Source organism: Chelonoidis abingdonii, chromosome 6 (genome assembly GCF_003597395.2).
Source record: "Chelonoidis abingdonii isolate Lonesome George chromosome 6, CheloAbing_2.0, whole genome shotgun sequence".
NCBI classification, from domain to species: domain Eukaryota; kingdom Metazoa; phylum Chordata; order Testudines; family Testudinidae; genus Chelonoidis; species Chelonoidis abingdonii.
In genome coordinates this window covers 97,598,950-97,621,151 of record NC_133774.1, presented here as the reverse complement: position 1 = coordinate 97,621,151, position 22,202 = coordinate 97,598,950, and the positions used below count along the sequence as shown (strand labels likewise).

The 22,202-nt window shown below is 42.8% G+C and overlaps 1 protein-coding gene across 6 annotated transcripts in view; it reads right to left on the bottom strand.

The window, feature by feature from the left end:
• TJP2 (tight junction protein 2) overlaps positions 1-22,202 on the bottom strand; it is a 96,760-nt gene that overhangs the window by 56,378 nt on the left and 18,180 nt on the right. For 4 of the 6 annotated variants that reach the window (XM_075067269.1, XM_032801838.2, XM_075067270.1 and 1 more), the window contains one exon: positions 19,945-20,065. The gene's annotated coding sequence lies outside the window, so the exon portion shown is untranslated. Of the gene's footprint in view, positions 1-2,643; positions 2,789-19,921; positions 20,066-22,202 lie in introns of all 6 variants that reach the window. The other 2 variants (XM_032801837.2, XM_032801835.2) reach the window with 2 other exon arrangements.

The window sequence follows — 22,202 nt, the reverse complement described above, 5'->3', positions numbered from 1 at the left end:
TGGAGAGGCTTGTCTCTTAGCTGCACTTTGCTACTCTAAAACTCAGGCTCTTTGGGCCATAATTTCCCCGAGATCCCCCCCGGTGCTGTTAATCCCAGAGCCACGATGCAACTGTAACTAACCCTTCCATAGCCAAGTGCGACCACTCTAGGGCAACACACTACCATTTTCCGTGCAGGGGTGTCGCTTAACCACATACAGCTCCTGTTTCACAGCAGCTTTACCCTCCAGGGAAGTGGACAAAAGAAGCGTCGCTGAGCTGAATGGAAATCAGGCAGTAAGGGAAGCAGGGATGGGTGAGAATATTTGTTACAGACCTGTTCCCTCCCCCCTGCAGGTCCAATTGGTTTGCTCCTGGTGGAACCCTGTGCAGCTCCCATTGTAACATTTCTTCTTCCCCCTTGGAAGTTGAGAGAGAGCCGCCTGCGGGGAATTAATTGTTCGCTTTACGCTTCACACGATGGGAGGGGGGAATCGAATTAGCCATTCAATGCACCAGCTCCAGAAATGCTACCCCCTTTCAGATCAGGTGACCCCATTTCTAAGGAAGTTTGCAAAGTAATTAGACTGCTGCGCACAGAGACACACTGTCCATCAAGCCCTGGCCCCCGTCACAATGAAGCAAGAAGAATAGCTGAGTCAGAGACAGAGAAGCTAGTCATGAAATCCCATGCCAATAATAGGACTTTGTACTATTAGAGCCACCCCAAAAGATGACCTGAAAGCATTTCACAAACATTAACCAATTAAGACTTACAACGACGCTGGGAGGTAAGAAAGTATTTTCATTCCCCCTGGGTAGGGAAGTATTGTCATGCCTACTTTACAGATGTGGAAACAGGTACAGAGAGGTCAAAAGGGAATATTGTGGTCCTGTTTTTAGCAGAACATTTACACTCACCATATTAAAAGCCTAATCTAAATTTGATTGGTTATTTATGGGTGTTTCTTTTTAAATGACTAAGTCACTCAAAAGTTTTGGCACATCTCTAATCTATAAAAACATTTCGCCATCTCTGCCTCCCTGAAAAACTCATTGTTTCCAGGACTTCCTTCCCATTGCCGAGAGCTCACTTTGAGTAGTCATAATAGCATCCACTGACTGTAATTAAATTGATTCCTCTCCTTCCACATCAGGGTATTCCTGGTCTGGCAAGTTCTGTTTTCCTGATTTGGACCATTATACCTCCCTATCTGGTAAAACTTCATTTTTGAGCAACCCATTCATATTCCCAGTGGCTAGCATCTGTGATAGCTTTTTCCCCCTCTTAATAAAAATAATTAATCTTTTACTAGAAAAGGATATTATGTATTCAAGATCTAAACAGCCCCAGTGAACAATCTATTTACAGCACCAACTGTGCTTTTTGACTTCTCTCCAGGACCTGAGGGGTACAGCGGTCTCTCCCCCCACCCTTGAGGGCTCCATGTTGCTGAGCTCAACTAGCCCTAGTCTCATCTTTGGCACATCCTTCCTCTCTCTTTATCAGCCTTGGTCTGATGGGGTAATTGGCTCCTTCTCCCATTCAGCTGGCCAGCCGATTGTCTGATTACCCTCATCGGCTTTCTCAAGGGGAACTAATTAACATCAGAGTGATAAGAGTGCAGACTCACCAGTTCACCCCCTGGACTATGTCACAGGACAAATAAGGAGTTTTAAGAATCCCCAGCATGGTATTGGTCCATTAGTAGATGGGAATGGTAGAATTCTCAATACTAATGCAGGAAAAAAAACCCAAATATTTATTGAACACTTCTCTGTTCTGCATTAGGTGGGGGAACAGATAATATAGTCTCATCACATGCTGATGATAACACTCTTAATTCCACTACTATCTCTATAGGATGTTAAACAAAAGCTACTAAAGTTAGACATTTTAAAATCAGCAGATAACTTCCATCCAAGATTTTAAAAGAGCTGGCTGAGGATCTCAATGTGGATTTTCAGTAAGTCTTGATGTACTTTTTTTTTTTTTAAAGGGCAAATGAGATGACCTAGGTAATGACAGGCCTGTCAACCTGGCATTAATCCTGGGCAAGATTATGGAGAGGCTGACACAGGACTCAATTAATGAAGAATTAAAAGAGGGTAATGTAATTAATGCAAATCAATCTGGGTTTATGGAAAATAAATCCTGTCAAAATAACTTGGTATTTTTTTATGAGATTACAGTTTAGGTTGATAAAGGCAATAGTGTTGACATAATATACTAAGAAGCCTTTAAGCTATTTGACTTGGTATCACATGATCTTCTGACTAAAAAACTCAGACAACATAAAATTAACATGGCACACATGAAATGGATTGCAAACTAGGTACCTGATAGGTTTCAAATTGTAATGGTAAATGAGGAATCATTATTGAGCAGGTGTATTTCCAGTGTGGTCCCACAAGGATCTGTTTTTGGCCCCTTATACTATTTAACATTTTTAATCAATGTTCTGAAAGGGAACATAAAATTGTCATTGATAAAGTTTCCAGATGACACAAAAACTGGGAGAGTTGTAAATAATGAATAGGACAAGTCACAGATACAGAGCAATCTAGATCACTTGGTAAACTGGACACAAGCAAACATGGGTTTTAATACAGCTAACTGTAAATGTATACATCTAGGAACAAAGAATGTAGGCCATACTTACAGGATGGACGGGTCTCTATCTTAGAAAGCACTGACTCTGAAAAAGACTTGGAGGTTGTGATGGATAATCATCTGAATACAAGCTCTTAGTGTGATGTCATGGCCAAAAGAGCTAATGCAATCCTTAGATGCACAAACAAGGGAATCTGGAGTAGGAGGAGAAAGATTATTTTACCTCTATTATACAGCTGGCGCTAGGCATAAGCAGACTAATCAACTGATTAGAGCACTGAGCAATTCAAGGGGGCCGCCTATTAATTATTAGTATGTGGGGTGGGGGCAAAATATTCCTGCTTTGGGTCCCCAGTTGGCTAGCACCGGCACTGCCTCTGTATTTGCCACTGGTGCAACCATTGCTGGAATAATGTGTCCAGTTTTGGTGCCCACAGTTCCAGAAGGATGTTGATAAATTGGAGAAGGTTCAGAGAAGAGCCAGAAGAATGATGAAAAGGATTAGAAAACATGCCTTATAGAGATAAACTCAAAGAGCTCCATCTATTTAGCTTAACAAAAAGAAGGTTAAGGGATGACTTGATTACAGTTTATAAATATCTATGTAGGGAACAAATATTTAATAATGGGCTCTTCAATGGAGCAGACAAAGATATAACATGATAAAATGGCTGGAAGTTGAAACTAGACAAATTTAGACTGGAAACAAGGCAAACTTTTAACGGGGAAGGTAAATTAGCCACTGAACCTATTTACCAAGGATTGTGGTGGATTCTCCATCATCATCAATTTTTAACTCAAGACTGTACTTTTTCCTAAAAGGTTAGTGTTAGAAATAATTATGGGGAAGCTCTATGGCCTATGTTACACAGGAAGTCACAGGTTTCTCAACCCATGTGTTGGGACCCAAAATTGGTTGCCAGAATATTTCAAAAGGTCATGTGGCAGCAGGGTCATAACCAGGGCAGGGTGAGCTGGCCAGCCACCCAGGTTGCAAAGCCTTTTTTTTTTTTTTTTTTTTTTTTTTTTTGGAGTGGGGGTAGGGGAGAGGGAGGGAAAAGAGAGAGAGAGACAGACAGACAGAAAAACATGAAAAAGAGGTTGTAGGGTATAAAAGCCCTGCAGCAAGCATAGTATTGCCACCCTTACTTCTGCCCTGCTGCTGACAGCAGCTCTGCTTTCAGAGCTGGGCACCTGGTCAGCAGCCACCACTCTCTGGCCACCCAGCTCTGAAGGCAGCACTGCCACCAGCAGCAGCGCAGATGTAAGGGTGGCAGTACCATACCATGCCTAGTTATAGCACTGCATGGCAGCTCCTGTCCCATGTGGTTGTCTGGGCTTGCCTCTCTGATCTAGGGACTGCAACTTCTGGGGTCCCAATACCACTCAGGTTTGGCCCAGCCATCATGATGAAAGCAGTCTGAGTAGGATCCTGAACCCAAAAAGATTGAGAACCATTGGCCTAGATGATCACAATGGTCCCTTATGGCCTTCGAATCTATGAGAAGGATGTAGATCCATCAGTGTTTATAGAACACAAAGCTAAAGCTGGTATGGTATGCAGTGAAAGAGCATATTTTCTCAACAGTATATTCAGAAACTTGCTGAAACTAGAAAGGAATGTACAGAAGCTTTGAAAAGAGGGAGTCTGATAGAAATCACACTGCTTGATTCAGAAAAAGGGACTGTAATTTTCTCTCTCCAGCTCTGTCATTCAACCACCAGAGCAATACAACTCCAGGAGGATGAGGCAAGAGTTGTTTACAAAGAACTATAGCTTTGAAAAAAATTGTTTCCCCCCCATGGCTACCCCAGACAGAGAGGCCTGCCTGTTCATATAAGTTGCAAAGATAAGGGAAGAGAAGACAACAGCTGAGTAATACAGGGAACGTACAGATGTAACAACACTTTAGAAAAGTGCAAACAGCATATTACTTTGTTTGATATATGCACATGCTTACAGAGAAAACAATGGAGGATTTCCTGTACACCAGAGGTTCTCAACCTTTTTCTTTCCGAATGTCCCCCATCCCCCCGCAACATACGCTAAAAATGCCACGGCCCTGTAAGGGGCAGGGGTGGCTCCAGGCTTCAGTTGCAGGTGGTGGTGGTGGAGGAAGGGCTCTGGGTTTCAGCTGCAGGTGGGAGCTTCTGTCCCTCAGGGCTGAGGGGGTCTCAGGGACTTGGGACTTCTGCCCCATGGGGCAGCTTCTGCTGGAGCTCTGGGGTTTTGCCCCATGGGGAGCTGGGACTCAGACCTTCTGTCCGGAGAGTGGGGGTGTGCAGAGGCTTAGGGCTTTAGCCCCATAGGGTGTGGCTCAGGACTCCAAGCTTCAGCTACTGGGTACTGGGGCTCAGTGTGGCCCTGCTTGGTAGACCCCCTGAAAAGTCTCACAGACCCCCTATAAGCCGTGGACCCCAGCTGAGAACTGCTACTGTACACCAAGCCTTGTAACCCAATTCTTCTCTAGTTCAGTCTCCAGGCCCTTCTTTCTAAACTGCCCTTCACAGAGAACACTGCTATGCAGCAGCAATTTGTAATGAGGACTTAAATTCAGAACACACATTTGTCTTCAGCTCGTTCCATTGCAGAACAAAGCAGAATTGCAGCCAAATGTTTTATAGAAGCAATGTCCAATCTTTTCATCCTGAGGGCCAAACTTATTTCAGGAAGCCCATCGTCCCAATCTCTCATTTTCTGTACTATAAAAAGGGGAGAAGTCATCTGCAAGTCCCCTGCCAGGAATTTATGTGGTGGGGGTGAGGGTGCTAAGGTGCATAGAGCATGGGGCTTGTTAAGGGCAGGGTTGCAGCATGTTCCAGCTATCCCTAGTCAGCAGGTGGTCCCTTAGGGACCATGGCAGCTGGCACAAGTTAGAGAAGACCCCATGCTGCTCTCAGCTTCTCTTCCTTTTTTCCACTCTTGGACTACCCTGGGTGGAGGGTAGCGGATGGGAGGGGAGCCATCCCTTGCTAGGCTCTCTCCTAAGCTCAGGGACAGCTAGTCAAGCTCCTATCTTGCTCTCCCTAGAGCTCCCTTAGCCTGGCTGGTAAGCAGACAATGGAGTACCCACAGCTACCATTCTCTTCCCTCTTCTGCAGTGCCAGGGATTTGCTGACCCAGAATGGCAGAGAAGGGACAGCAACTGTTCAGATCACTCCTGGCTCACACCAAAGCTACTCTGGAGGCAGCAGGGAAAGCATGGGAGCATTGCTTGCTCCACATCTTCTCCCCCTAGTGATAAATCAAAGCTGAAGCAAAGCCACAGGATCTGAGGGCATGTCTCAGGGAGCACATTTTTAATGCACAGGAAGAAAATATGTATATCACTCACGGTTGCCCTTGAAGGCCCCAATTTAGTGCCTGGAGGACCATAAGTGACTCTCTGGCCGCAATGGGATCCATTCTGTATCATAACTAACAAACCTACCCACCCCAAGCCAAAACATAAGGCACTGTCAGCTGCACAAGTAGGGCTTCTCCTGCTCACTTCCTAACACCACGGTTAATGCTCCCTCTCACAGGTCTCAGTGCCCTGGGGACCTGTGAGAAAGAATATTCTGAGGCAGAGCAGCATGCCCAGCTGGAATGTTACCTAACTCTCAAAAATCATTAAGTGGGAACACTTGCCTGTAACACCTTACATGGAATACTGCAGTGGAAACGGTTATGCAAGAGCAGAACTACCATTTCAAAACAATAGTAAAGCATTCTCATTGTCTGTTCTAGAGGGGACAGAAGTGATATCTGTGAACCACAACTTACACAATCAAGTCATTATTTTACATGCCAAACAAGACAAAGAGGCCACCTCTGCAACTCCATGTCCACAGGGGCATTGCAAGGAGTGATATTTTAAAATCAATCCCATCCCTGGGAGAATTAAACATCACCAAACTATATGACAAGTGTGCAAACAACTCTCTCCATAACCACACCTCCCATTGTGCTCGCTAGTTTAAATACACAAAGCAGACATTGAATTTGACCACGGGCAAACAATCTACATTCTATGCAGCAGCAGTTTAGAGAGATGACTTGCTGGAGCACATGATCATGAGAAACCCATTATTACTTCTGCAAATTATCAAATATTACTGTGAATGAAGAAATTGTGCAGCCATCAGCTTCAGCAAGAACACTCCAGACAGTAGGTGGGAGGGATAGCTCAGTGGTTTGTGCATCAGCCTGCTAATCCCAGGTTTGTGACTTCAATCTCTGAGGGGGGCCATTTGGGGATGTAGTTGGGGATTGGTCCTGCTTTGAGCAGGAGGCTGGACTAGATAACTTCCCGAGGTCCCTAATAATCTATGATTTTAACATTAGTTTTAAATTTGTATTTTATAGTAATCAGCACACACACACAAATATCCCCCATTGACCGGTGACTGGTTATACTAATCAAAACCAAGTGGTTTATTTGTTGTGTTATGAATTATGCTGTGTTTTATCATTTCTGAACTGCCCCTTTTCCCTGGATTTTCTGACAAATATATTTATGTATTTTTACATGCAATATTTATGTCAATGTCATGACTACTAGGCAGTGATATATAATGGTAAAATCAGGGGACTAGGAACACACTTCAGTAAGAGATGCCAGTGTGACATACCAGGGTACAATCTAGACTAATGAATAGCTGTGTGACCCCTACTTTCTAACCTGAGATGCCCTTTAAATGCCTTGCTGCTCACAAACAGCCTTCAGCATATAAGTCGCTCCCAGCTATGTTTCTGTGTGTGCTGCACCCAGTCAGCTACACTTTAGCTCTTACCAGCCTTAAAAAAATCACCACAAGGTGACCCCAAAACACTCCTAGTCTCAGATTTTCCCCAGAAACATACATGTCCTATACTGCCCAACCCTCTCCTGGACAGTACAAATACATGGAGTCCATTATTCCTTTAAGGGAATAATATGCACACAACTTGTTACCCCAAATGAGGTTACCCAGACACTTCAATTTGAACACACTGGATTAGCTAAAACAACAAAACACGTTTATTAACTACAAAGAGATTTTAAGTAATGATAAAAGTCAGAAATAGTTACAAGAGAAAGATAAATCTCTTACTAGTATCTACTTAAGAAACTTTCTTAGGGTATGTCTACACTACGGGATTACTCCAATTTTACATAAACCGGTTTTGTAAAACAGATTGTATAAAGTCGAGTGCATGCGGTCACACTAAGCACAATAATTCGGTGGTGTGCATCCGTGTGCCGAGGCTAGCGTTGATTTCTGGAGCGTTGCACTGTGGGTAGCTATCCCATAGCTATCCCATAGTTCCCGCAGTCTCCCCCGCCCATTGGAATTCTGGGTTGAGATCCCAGTGCATGATGGTGCAAAAACAGTGTCGCAGGTGATTCTGGGTAAATGTCGTCACTCATTCCTTCCTCCGTGAAAGCAAGGCAGGACAATCATTTTCGCGCCTTTTCCCCTGGTTACCCTGGCAGACGCCATAGCATGGCAACCATGGAGCCCGTTTTTGCCTTTTGTCCTGTCACTGTAGTTTACTGGGATGCCGCGGACTAGAGCTGTACTGACAGTGCTACACAGCAGCATTCATTTGCCATTGCAAGTGCAGAGGAGGGGTTACCATGTTCATTCATGTACCGTCTTGCTGCTGTCCTGGTGTGCTCCTTGGCTGGCCTTGCTGAGGTCGGAGAGGGTGCAAAGACAAAAATGGAATGACTCCCCGACGTCAATCCTCCTTGTATGGTTTATCTAAAATAGAGTCAGTCCTGCCTAGAATATGCGGCAGATTGACTAGAAAACCAGAGAGGCACGTCACTCCGTGTCAGATCCCGCAGAATATGATGAGCTGCATGCCATTCACGGTGAGGTGCCCCTGCACAACCCCACTCTGTTGATTTTCCCTTTTCTCCTCAACCTTTCTGGGGCTTACCGTGGCAGTGTCCCCAGTTTGTTGTTGATGAAGTAATAAAGAAAAGCAGAATAAGAACACTGACTTTTTTAGTGAGTAAAATGAGGGGAAGGCAGCCTCCAGCTGCTATGATAGTCCGGCGACGGCCATTAACGGATGGCTGATGGCGTAGAGGAGCCCAGCATCCCACATGCTATGTGATAGGTCCAGGGGCAGTACAGATCTTTGCTTTAGACATGAAGGGAGGGGCTGATGGAACTCGAGGCCCCAGTTTGCTATGGCCTGGTCTACACTCGCGTTTAAATGCGATTTAACAGCGTTAAATCGATTTAATGCTGCACCGCGCCACCACGTACACGTGGTCTTTATTATCGATTTAAAGGGCTCTTTAAATCGATTTCTGTTACTTCCTACAAGACAGAGGGAGTACATGCTGAAAATCGATGATTATATATTGGATTAGGGTTAGTTTTGTGGACGAAGAGATCAACATTATTGGCCTCATTATTTTACAGTAGCTACCCCAATGCACCGCTCCGAAATCGTGCTAGCCTCGGACCATGTGCACGACCACCGAGTTAATGTGCCCTAGTGTTGGAGCGCACAATCGACTTTGATAATATCTGTTTTATAAAATCGGTTTAAGCTAATTCGAAGTTTATCCTTGTAGTTGTAGACGTGGCCTTATGATGAGGACGTGTTACCAGCATTCTGTTACCATCTTACTGGGAATGACCGGGTTCATCCTATTTTTACCCAGGGGCCACCGGCCAACCTCACTGAGGCCAGCCAGGAGCCTCGGGGGATGACGATGATGGATAGCACCATATTGTACCATTGCCATGGGGGGAGAGGGAGAGGATGCTGCTTATTCATGTGCCGCTATCACGCGGTCTACCAGCAGCATGCGAGTTAGACCAATAGGGGTGACATATAAAAAAGTCAAGAAACGTTGTTCCCTTTGTTTTTCATGGGGGCGTGGAGCGGAGTAACATTGAATTATTACCCTGAAAACCCCGGACAACAGTGTTTGACCTCGGGCACTGGAAACTCAGCAAGAAGCAAATGGCTTTTCGGAGACTGCGAGGACTGTGGGATAGTACCCCCTCCCTCCCTCCATGAGCATCCATTTGATTCTTTGGCTTTCTGTTACGCTTGTCACACAGCACTGTGCTGTGGCCTCTGTCTATCATAGCCTGGAGATTTTTTCAAATGCTTATTCATTTCGTCTTCTGTAACGGAGCTGTGATAGAACAGATTTGTCTCCCCATACAGCGATCAGATACAGTATCTCCCGTACGGCCCATGCTGGAGCTCTTTTTGGATTTGGGACTGCATCACCACCTCTGCTGACCAGAGCTCCACGCTGGGCCACCAGGAAATGAAATTCAATAGTTCGCAGGGCTTTTTCTGTTTACCTGGCCAGTGCATCCAAGTTTGGATTGCTGTCCAGAGCGGTCACAATTGTGTACTGTGGGATACCGCCCAGAGGCCAACACCGTCGATTTGCAGCCACACTAACCCTAATCTGATATGGTAATACTGATTTCAGCACTAATCCTCTCGTCGGGGAGGAGTACAGAAACTGGTTTAAAGAGCCCTTTATATTGATATAAAGGGCCTCTTTGTGTGGACAGGTGCAGCGTAAAATCGGTTTAAACGCGTAGTGTAGACCAGACTTCTGTTGCAATGCAAACTTTCTCATCCTATGCTCCAGCAGATTACTGACCAAACTCTCTAGGTCAGGATTCCTCTACCAGAGTCCAATTACTTCTCCCTGTTTGTCTCTTTAGGTGCAGTGAATGTGATAGGCAGCGAGTGAGAAGGATGCCTAGGGGTGTTTGTCCCTCCTCTTTATAGTTTCAGTCCCTCTCCTAAAAAACATTTCCAGCTGAGAACTAGGAGCCAAAGAGTGTATGTGGAAGGATATTCCCTGCTTGTTTTTTCAACTTCCTTTGTACTCCCTTCCCGCTTGATGACTCTGTTTACTGCTTAAATGCAAATTAACCAGAGCACACATTCCTTTGTTAAAAATCTTAGCCCAAAAAGTCTGGGTTCTATTCCCAGCTTTTCCACAGATTTTGTACAATCTTGGGCACGTCAATTGTGTCTCTCAGTTTCCCCTATCCATAAAATGGGGTTAACACATACCATAGTAAAATTATTTAAGATCCTTTGATGAAAGGTGCTATCAATTATTTTTTAATACCACCATGCTGTGAAGCTCCCCTCCCCCACATCATAGCTTTTACAGGTTAATGGCAAACAGCATTCCAAATTACACATAAAACAGTTTGTCTAGCCTTAATGATTGAAAGTGATGGATTTATTAATATCTTTTATAGTGACTTGGGGGGTGGAGGACATACAGCAGAATGAGCCCTCAGCACTGCGTAAGGGATTAGCTAGTGCAGGAATGCCAAACAGGTGCAACATACAAACTACAAGACACAGCATACTGAAGCTGCACTCAGCTTTAACGCTGAGATAGCAGCCACTGTAGAACTACATAGGGCACTTGTGGCTACTCCTAGTCTGGCTTCTATGACTACAGAAGAACCACCACCAAATAGCTATACATTTTCAACTCTGCTGGGAAGAGCAGGTTATTCTCTTTCACTGTAGAGATGCAACACAAATGGAACTGAAAATTTTAAAGTAGTTTAGATTAATGTAAGCTTAGAGTGAGAAACTGTGCTAAAAACTTTAATATGAATTGTTATGAATGGGACTTGATTACAGTTCACAAAGTGAAAAATTATTTCAGCCACTGTGACATACTAGATTAAAAACCCACTGCAGAGAGATCACTACATTAAGAACAACATTAAACTTTAAGAGCAAGATACCAAACCTATCAATTTATTTATAGTGCTAGTTTAGAAATCTTTGGCCACTTTGTTTGCATAAGATTTTTAGCAGTGGACCCAGAATTTTCTTATGCTAAAATACAATGCAAAAACATCTTGTTTTGTGTGCTCATGAAGAACTGTATCTCTACAAAAATAGAGATGAAATGCACAGAGAAACACAGTGCCAAGCAATTGTTTACTCTGAATAGATTTTCACCTATTGTATAATGTTGAAAAACATGCAACAGCATCCTGAACCATAGTAAATGGGAGAGGCAGTACAGTCTACCATACAAAAGGCAGACCGTGGGCCAAATCCCGACCGCCAGATGCTTTTGAACAGACCCCAAAATCTTTTTATTTACTTATTATCATTATTATTATTTTTTAGTTATTTTCTCTGGAGTCTGGACCTTGACAAAAAAAAATAATAATAAATTGACTACCCCTGGTCTACTGGATAGAGCACTGAACTGGTACTGAGACTTGGAATCTATTCCTGACTCTGCCACTGGCCTTCTAAATGGCCACTCTGTGCCTCAGTTTCCCCATCTTAAAATGGGATTAATGATACTGACCTCTTTTGTAGAATGCTTTGATATCTAGTGATGAAGCTAGGAGCCTGGTATTATTATCATATTATTAATAATATTAATATTAAATGCACTGTACTACTAAAAATTCTGAAGAAAAAAAGGAGCAATTTTAAAGCCACAATTAATATATGCGCTTCTCTCTGCACAACCTCATTAAAAAGAGGACCTATTCAGCACTCATTTCAAAGGCAAAACTCCCCTGGACTATTTTAAAATATATGACATGTGAAAGTAGAATTAATTATATTGTAAAAATAAGAATGGATTAAAGAAATGTTGTATGTACCTTTAAGCAGAAATAAGAAATGTTGAAATACAGGTGCCAGGAAAAGAAACATTAGGCATAAACAAGGGTGCTAATGGCGAAACATTAACAGAAGATCGGTAATAGTTAAGTAAGGAAAATTAGATATTGCATGGCTACCCAGGGTAAACTTTTCAGATTCTGTCTCCTTTGTTATCTATTGCTAAATGCTCCCCCTTTTATTTATAAAAAGATAGTTTGTGGTCTTGTATGGTGCTCACATTATCTGGGTGTATTAGCAGAGCTGTGCAAAAAACGAGTAGTGGTCAACGAAACGGTACTGAGCTTCATAACTTTGACATTGGAGTTCCACACGGGTGAGATGGCAAACGTCTTCACTGGGCGCTGGTGGTGATTCCTCCATTTTTGTGGATGACCGTGGCAGCCGGACCTGGGCATGTTGGCCGTTGTGGTCCTCCACTAGAACGTGAAAGGCGCAACAATCAGTGAAGTCTACGCCATCCGAAAACCTGTTGGTTCCCACTCCGTTTTTTTCCTGGTAGGGATCCCGGGATTTGAAACGGAATCTGGTCAAGGTATTATTTCTGTGTTTTGTCCGGACATGAGGACTGTCTGTCTCTGCTGTCTATCCATCTCTTGAGGACAGAAGCTTTGAGGGTCTGGGTGCCGTCTCCTCGGGGATAGGTGACCCAGGGAGTTCCTGTCCCCGTGGTCTGAGTGATGAATCTGCACAATCGCAGTCTGACCACACTTTGGGTTAAAAACCCTTGGGGCGTTGGCTACACGTGCCAAGTCTGCATGCGCTGGTGAGGGGTTACAGCGCTCTGCAATTATCGTCCACACTTACAAGCTCAGCCAGGCTGCACTCCTTGGCTGGCAACGTGACTGTTACTCTTGGTCGTCACGGGTCTGTAGCGCAATCCAGCGTGGTGATGCAGCACTGCTCATCAGGTATGGAACACTCACCAGCGCTGTTATTGGCCTCCAGTGGTATTAAGAGGTATCCCAGAATTCCTGTCTACAACAAACCGGAGGTTATCCCCGGAGCTACCAAACACACGCTGACTCTTGCTCCAGCGAAGGAGCCGAAGCCGAGACTTGGATGTTTCAAGCTATTGTCTTGAGAGACAAACCAGCCGGCGGGGGGAAGGAGTCCGCTGCGGAAAGCTGCTTATCTGGTCTGAAGCCTTTTTTACATTAAGAGTGATTGAGAAGAGGGGGTGGGGAATGGCCAGGAATTTTGCTCAGGCAGGGAGCTTCACAGTGTCTGTTCCAAAAATCCGGCCCTCTCTGTCTCCCCGACGCTGCCCTGTCGCACTCCACCCACCACCGCTTTTGAACTGCGGGGCAGGGAGCTGTCCACAGTGTCTGCTCCAAAAATCGCTTCTCTTGTTCTCCCCGACGCTCCCTGTCACACTCCACCCCACCCCCCTCTTTTGAAAAGCACGTTGCAGCCACTATGAACGGGATAGCTGGCCCACAATCACCCTCCAACAGTTGCTGCAGATGCCTAGCAAATGTGGCCCCACTGCATCGCTGGTAGCTGTCAGTGTGGCCACACTGCAGCGCTGTTCCTACACAGCTGTCGACCACAGCTGTAACTCCCAGCGCTTGCCACATTTTCCAACGTGTAGCCATACCCTGGTGTTGAAAGAAGGGCGTTGGCAGTTAGCTGTGGTCCTTTGACTGTTACACTAGGCATTGCTCTTGATGAACCCTAATTCCTTCTTGTGTAATTGGTGTGTGAAGACCTCCTGATGGGTAAGCCAGACGTCTAGCCCAGGCAGTTCCCTAAAGAACTTCCGCGCTCATTATGTATTTTAGAAAGGGTCTGGACTTCCTGTACAATTTCTGGAGAAAAATGGTCTGTAGACTACTGCAGGGGGATCCCAAAACTCAGTGTGCCACGTTAATCTTGGAACAAGACTGGTGAATGTCTTTAAAGGGACAACTCCGGCCAACCTAAAACTAATTGGCTAAAGAAGGGGTAACTGTTTCATTGCAGTGGGGGAAAGAGTTCAATCGAGGTGGACCAAAATCAAACTTGCTCCTCTCGATAATTATCAAATATAAAGTTAAAAGCTTTATTAAGCCTGTCTTCTCCACCACCAGACTCAGCACTCCCCTTTAACCCCGTTTCTCCATAACCCCCGGATCGATCCCAACCCCTTCATATCCCATCTTATTGTAAAAGGACGAAAAGTCCTTGTTTGTTCCCCTTTGTTTGTCTGCCTCAAAAATTGTTCTTTAGTGTAGTCACCTAACGACGTTCAGCCAAGGGGAGGGCTCCTAACTAAGGCCCCCACCTTCCTGTCCCTTATCCTTGAACTTTTCTTTCAAATTGTGAGGGGTGACCAAATAGCACTCACAACCGGGTCACTGGAAAAAAAGCAGGTCGGGCCCAGAGACAGGCAGGCAAGCAACAGATAAAGAAACGTGAAGGAAAGCCTATAGATAGTTGAGCCTTAAGGATAGGTGAGGAAGTGCAGTAAGCGTAGCAGATGCATAACCCCATGGAAAACAATACTTTAAAATGTGATTTGAACAGTTCTAGAGTCGAAAGGTGTACATTTTGGAGATAAACAAGTGATTAAGAAAAGTGACGCGTGAAAACGATTAACTAGTTAGCAGAGGACTGAAGGAAATTAAGATAAACTTGTGTGGTGAAGAGTGGTTCCTTTGTTGAATAATAGGACCATGGTTAAAGGCATCGCTTTTGGTAATTCATGTTGCCGAGCCATTTTGAATGGTGAATGGCCTTTTCCAGAAGAATGCCCTGGTATAATATCCTTATATATTAAGCTATGCAAAAACAAGAGCAGGTGTAAAGAATTGTTAAGGAAAGAAAAAATTGTATTCATGTCATAATTTAATCTATAATTATCTTGTATCTGTATTGTCTGTGAAATATTAAATCTCTATAAAACTAGAACAACACATCTTGTGTTTGTAAAACACTCCTGTGTTTCTAGGTGTGAGATAATTGGTTATGTTGTTTCTGTTTTTTAATGCCTAAAATATCTGACTCCTTTATTCAGATGTTGCAAAAACTATCCCTTTAGAAGTAGCCTTTGCTTTTGGCTTGTGACCAGAGATTGCATTCAGATAATCAAATATGAATGGTTTTGCTTTGGGATATGATTACAAGACCTAAGTCGACTTATGATCCGTCTATTTTTAACAGTAAATTTAGCGAGAATGACACATGGTTCGAACAATAGCTCAGTCATCCAATGCAGAGAATAGTAGGCATTCTGCAGTCTTTTTGTTGGTTGCGAGACGTTTTTTTTGGTACAATACCAGTAAGAGGCTGTAAATTAAAGGAATAAGAATTATACAGTGACCTCTGAAGCAACAAGCTAGGGTTAGGTGCACGAACAAAAAGAAGCATGTTAAAAACCACTGAGCGCTTAAAATAGCTCTGTGTAATCAGACTGTCACTTTTATAAGGGTACATGAAACTCTAAAACAAACACAACGTACACCTTATGTTAAAAATTGGATGTGGCATTTTTTAAAAAAGTTAATATAGTAATAGTGATATGCATTTTCCCTTAGGACATGGTGCTGATGTGGCCATTGTATTTGTAAAAAGGAAGGGTCACAAGTGGAAGCATGTATATTTTGTTGTTATGTGCCATGAATAAGATCTTCCAAAGAGTACTTCTGTATGAACAGGGAGTACCACGTTATGCTCGATATGTGGTTTGCTAACTTCTTTATGCCGAGAAGTTAGGACCAGGGGTGTTTAAAAAGGTCTAGTTTATATTGAATTAATTATTTTCTTCCTATCCTAGATAAAGGACAGTGTCACATGATCAATTACTGTAAGTACTGTGTTTACCCAAAAACATCATTTACTTTTATGCACACAACAGAAGACACAAATACAACGTATACTAACAGTAATAATAAGATCATTACTTATAAGAAGCTTGAATATATAAGCATGAGATTTCTTCTTATCAAGGCTGCTTGTGTGCAGTCAATGAGATCGAGTCTAAGACAGTTACCGACTCTCTGTTAAAAAGGTAAAAAGATAACATTAGTCCTAAACACAGGTCAGAGAGACTGTGGCCATTCCGTATACTCGTGACATCTCAGCAAACTGATTGAGTGACCATGTTAAGATATTGCCCATAGCAGAAATAGCATTTAACAAACTGAGCCTCTCTCTACAACTTGCGGGATATAATCTGATAGTGGCGTATTAGATGGCCTTTTCTCGCATTGTGTGTTTTTATTCCTTAAAACATCTATACAATAGGTGTGAGTCTTATTCAGAGTAAACAAATTGCTTAGGGAGGAACACTGTTTAGCTACCGATGCAAAAGACTCCTGAGGTTACAAGCAGGCGTTGAAATAATGGCAAATAAAACAGAGGAAAGTTTAAGGCCCTGGCCAAAGAAACAGAGGCAATCCGACAGTGGCCCTCCAGAACCGTCAGGCATTGGACATAGTGCTGGCGGCCAATGGAGGGGCCTGATGCTCTATTGGGAAAACAATGTATTGTCTGTTTTACTGACAGATACCAATGAGGTAATAATCGCGGGCTAGCCACTTTAGAAACAAATCGGCATATCTTCCCAAGTTAGAGCCGAGTTTTTTATGAGGTGGCTAAGTAACCTGTTCAATTCTCTGGCATAGAAGACTGGTTTGTTTCAGGGAGCCCTGACTATGCTGTTAAATCCTAATGATTTTTGTTGTTAATTCTCCTGTTGCATCCAAAATTGTTTAATAGCACCAGATTAGTGGCCCCAAACAGGGATGATTATATCACCGATAAGAAATAAAGACAATTGATTCTGTGGACCGTTATTTATTGGTCATGGCGTGAGCTTGACCAAAAGGATGGGATTGTAAAGTAAATACTTTTATTGTAAAAATAAGGAATGGATTAAGAAATGTTGTATGTACCTTTAAGCAGAAATAAGAAATGTTTGAATTACAGGTGCCAGGAAAAGAAACCGTTAGGGCATAACAAGGGGTGACTAATGTGAAACAATTACAGAAGCTCGGGTAAATAGTTAAGTAAGGAAAAAGATATGCTGGTACCCCAGTTAAACTTATCAGTATTCTGCTTTCTTTTGTTATCTGCTAAATGCCTCCCCCCTTTATATCTTATTTAAATAAGATAGTTTGTGTCTTGTATGGTGCTCACATTATCTGGGTCTATTAGCAGAGCGCTGTGCTAATAAAACAGAGTGGTCTGACAAACTGAGTCCTGAGTCTAACTTTGACCCATGAAAACAATTCTGTTTAAAAACTATTTTGTTTCCATTGTGCATCTCCTGTACTCTTCATTTCTCTTCCACAGTTCTTGATTATTAATCACATCTGTATGACATTAGGATCTTTGTCTCTTAATAGTTCAAGTGAGAGAAATGGCAATGGGGAGTTGATGAAGTCAAGTTCCACTAATATGAAAAATCTTTTCCACAACAATCAATGTTTAAGTTACAAACAGAACAAGCAGACACCATGGGAAAAGAAAGATCCTACTTTCATGAAGATTACCATATTTATCAAGGGCAAGTGAGAGAAATACAGGAAGTATATGACATACAATAAAAAAAAAAGCGTTGCTTGTAAAAAAAAAAAAATCAGTTAAGGAAAAAAATAAGTTCCAACAGGCTTTAGCAGCTCTTTAACCAAGTCCTTCCCTGACAGCATAAATCCATCTTCACAACTCTCTCTCTCCCCCTTTATCTGCTGTGTCTCATCACATCATCCCTGCTGATTCAGCACATCCTTGTTGCTATCCTCTCCAAAGCGCAGTGTGAAAATTATAGTTGCACCTAACCCTGCAGAACCCCCAAAACAGGGTGGTGAGGAAATATTACCTGCCCTCCTCTTGGAGTTAATACCCCACCCCAGCATAAAACCGTCTTCTCTGCAGTAGTGAGGGTGTTGTTTCAGCCTTTTCAGACCGCTGACTTTGTCTACATCCTCACTAGGGAATTAAACATAAACCACCCTTCCCTTACAATCACCAGTTCATCTGAACTGCTGGGATCCCAAACGTACATCAGGCTTTGGTAGCTGGATGCATTTTCACAAGTGTGCCAGCAGAAAAAATGGGTCTGGTCACTGAAGCCTTTTCTACAATGGACTCCCACCAGTTCAGCTGAACTGATGACAGCAGTAGGGGATTTTCAGTAGGCTAAACTCCATAATGTATACAGAACTTTACAGCAGAAAGCAGTCTGCTTTTTTGCCTGCCTGGATACGTGCAGGTTAAAACAGAACAGGGTCTTGTTCTGGATGTACAGTGCACAATGCCTTTCCTTCCCACAGGTGTTTTCAGGATTATGCTCTCAACACATCTGTTGGAAAGTGCAAGGATGACATACATTCCTGCCCATTACCTCTCCACTCTTAGTGTGCTTCTTCCTTTGATGCCATAAGCTGTTTTAACAAAACTTAGGTTCTAAATTCATATGGCTAAATGCCCAAGAGATCAGAGGTTTTTGTTCCTAACTCCACCCTCTTCGGCAAAAAGTTTTTTTCCTAACTCCACCCCTTCAGAGAGCAGGAGGCAGAGATAGCTCAACACAACTGGATCAAAGCCCTTTACTTGTTCAGGTAAAACTTAAGATTTGAAGGCAGCACAAGTTTCCAGGTTCTCAATAGCCACATCCACACTGGGCACACTGACAAAACAAAAGTCCCACCAGTTCTAATAACAGTTCAGCTGAACCATTCTTAGAACTGGTGGTAATCCTTATGTCAGTTTCCCCAGTGTAGGCAAAGCAAATATGTTTTTTGTAAGAAAAGTCCTGCTAGAAAAGGATCTCAAACCCCATTTTCCTATTTGTAGTGCTCAGGCAGAGACTCTCACTTAGCACCATCTATTCTTGCTTCTAGATTATTAAACTAGATTAATCAAAGCTGCTAGTGTCTCAGAAACACTATCCAACACGTTCTTCCAGCCTGTTTATCACAAGTAACAGACACCGATCACCACAGAACCTGAGCAACATCTTAGGAGTCTCAAGGCCAAAATTAAATTTGTATCATGCTTATGTAGTAGGATATGATGATCCCATGCTTAAAGTTACCTTCTGTTTATTCCACATGAAACCAAGCTGAGCAAATATTTGATGTTCTCATCAAAAGCACCCGAGACAGGGTTTCAAATGCAATATTGTCTAAGATGCCTAAAAGATACATTTACCTTAATGATGTACTATGAGAAAATATATGGAGCACAACACTGCGGTCTCTCTGGGTATTCATGGCTATCCATGACTCAGTAACTGAGTAATTGACAATCATTTTGCCCTATGTGCTTAGTTTAAGGTAATTGATTTTCTCCACACACGCCCATACCAAATATTTATGTTGGTTGAAGACATTAACAAATTAAACTAAACAAGTACTTAGCTCCCAAAATATCATCTAACAGATGAACTAATCCAACCCAGTGCATCGTTATTTACTTGTCACCAACATACTTGATGTTTTGCAGACAAGGTCTCTACTTCAAAGCGCCTATGTTATGCACTACCAAGCTTTACAATATGCACGTATATAGTGCTCCTAAGTTATAAGGGAATTCCAACAGAATTACATCCAATCACTGCATGACCACCTGAAGAGTATAGCCTGATACATCAATTTAAAACCACAGCTGAAGGAAATAATGATAATTTGTCAGCTATCATAAAGCATTAGATATAACATTTCACAGATTTCAGGCTGATGACTTTTTCCTAACTGACCTTATAAATCTGTTAAATAGTACCTGGTGAGGAATGCTGCTTTTCAACACACTCTGTCTATTCCTGGTCAAGTGTTTTGGGCTTGAGGTATAGCTGTGCACCCAGTCCCACTCGCAAGGGAATGGCAGGGTAGTGTTCTGTTTCCTGAAAAATAAAATTGCATTTAAGTCAAGCATAATCACAATGAATGTGTCAAACTGTCCTGCACTGGCTCAAGGCATGAGTACCAACAGCAGGGCAGACTGTTAAGAAGCCCAAATGGTTGTGAGCTTAGATTTCACCAACCAGATATCAAGTGTAAACTCCTCAGGGATTATAACAGCCTTAAAATGGAGTCACAGACGGTCCCCTGGGGTACACTGACCCATCTTGCCACTCAAGTGAGCCTACCTTTGTGATAGATGGTCCCTTACACTAAGTATCACAGCAATATTCTGGTTACTTCAGTCCAAATCACTACATCTCTACCTCGATATAACGCTGTCCTCGGGAGCCAAGAAATCGTACCGCGTTATAGGTGAAGCCGCGTTATATCAAACTTGCTTTGCTCCACTGGAGCGTGCAGCCCCCCCCCCCCCCACCGGAGCACTGCTTTACTGTGTTATATCCAAATTCCTGTTATATTGGGTTGCGTTATATCAGGGTAAAGGTGAAGTAATTTACCCCATGCCAACTGCCCTTTAGATCTCACACCAAAAACAACACTTGTAGCCAATCCTCTAATAAACTATCTAAAGATTTATTATATACGAAAAGGAAATGACCGTTATTTACATGGTTAAAGCAGGTAAACACAGATAACCACAAGTTAGTTCCAATCTTAAGATTCAAAAAGTCATAGAATTTCAATAATAAGCAAGCACTATAGGTCCTTTAGGGCTAACCCTGTCTAAGCACTGGAGAGCTTTTGCTTACGCCCCCTAGGGTCCAAACCACATAAAGATATGGTTCCTTATTAGGAGTTTTTATTCCCTTTCCCCCTTCTGCTTTGAGCTACAGACTCAGCGGATGGGAGGAAATCTCTTGCATCACTCATCTTAATGGAGGGGTTGGGGGGAAAGAGTAACCAACAAAGTCTTTAGTCCTCTAACATTCCACACTAGTCTATCTAGTATTGGGGAGCCTTTCTTGATGGGCAGGACATAAAACCTTCTGTTGGAGACCAGCGTTTCACACTAGTCTGGTGATTTACACAGTTACAGAGGCTTACAATAGAAACGCTCAAATGTTACCTTGCAATATGGATACCGATATTATAAGTGAGATTAATGCAGGCAGCAACTCACAAGCATTCCATAATATCTAAACACTAAACACATCCTTATAATTCTAATGCCTATTGTAACAATATTAACACATAGGTGAGCCAGACTGGTTCCAGCTGTGTATTTGTCAGTGTTCAGTGGAGACAAAGGGACCTTGGAATGAGCTGGCACCTGGCCTGTCAGCATCACAGAAGGGTGATCATAAAGCCTGGAATAGTGACGTCCAGAAGAAAAAGGAATTAAAGCAATTTCTTCTAAGTTAGCTTGGCTGCTTGAACTATCCCTGGCAGTAAAGCAGAAATGTTGCCTGCCAAAGGGGATCTTCAGCATTACTATTATTTGCTATGGTAGTGTCTAACCAAGTTCGCAGCCTCATTGTGCTAAGTGCTGTATGAACACAAGAGACCGTCTCTGGTCTAAACAGCTTACAATCTAAGCAAGCAAGATAGACAGACTAGAAAAAAGGAAGCATTATCATTCCCATCCTGAGGCAGCACGTACTGATGATGTGACTTGCAAGGTCACATAGGAAGCCTGTAGCGGAACTGAAAACGCAACCCAGGTTCTTTAAGTCCTGTCCTATGCCTTGACAATAAGGCCAGCCTTCCTTTCCAAAACATCTTATGCAAGGAATATGCTCAATCTCAGCCAAAAGATATGGTCCTACAGTCATTTAGCGGAGGTGGACCCACCTGTACATGGACTCATCATTTATACATCCTTCTGCTTAATAATCCACAGCCACCGCTGGTTAACAAGATAGCAGCAAGAAAAGATAGTGAAATAATCAACAGAAGAAATTCTTCAATTATTTATTACCTAAAGAATTTCTAAACCATATTTTATTTATCTTTTTAGTTTTTCACCCCACTCTGTTTGAGCAGAGCTATGTCAAGATAGCAGATTTTTAAAGAAGTTAAATAGTCTACGATGGGGGTAGGCAACCTTTCAGAAGTGGTGTGCTAAGTTCACTGTAATATAAGGTTTTGCGTGCCGGTAATACATTTTAACGTTTT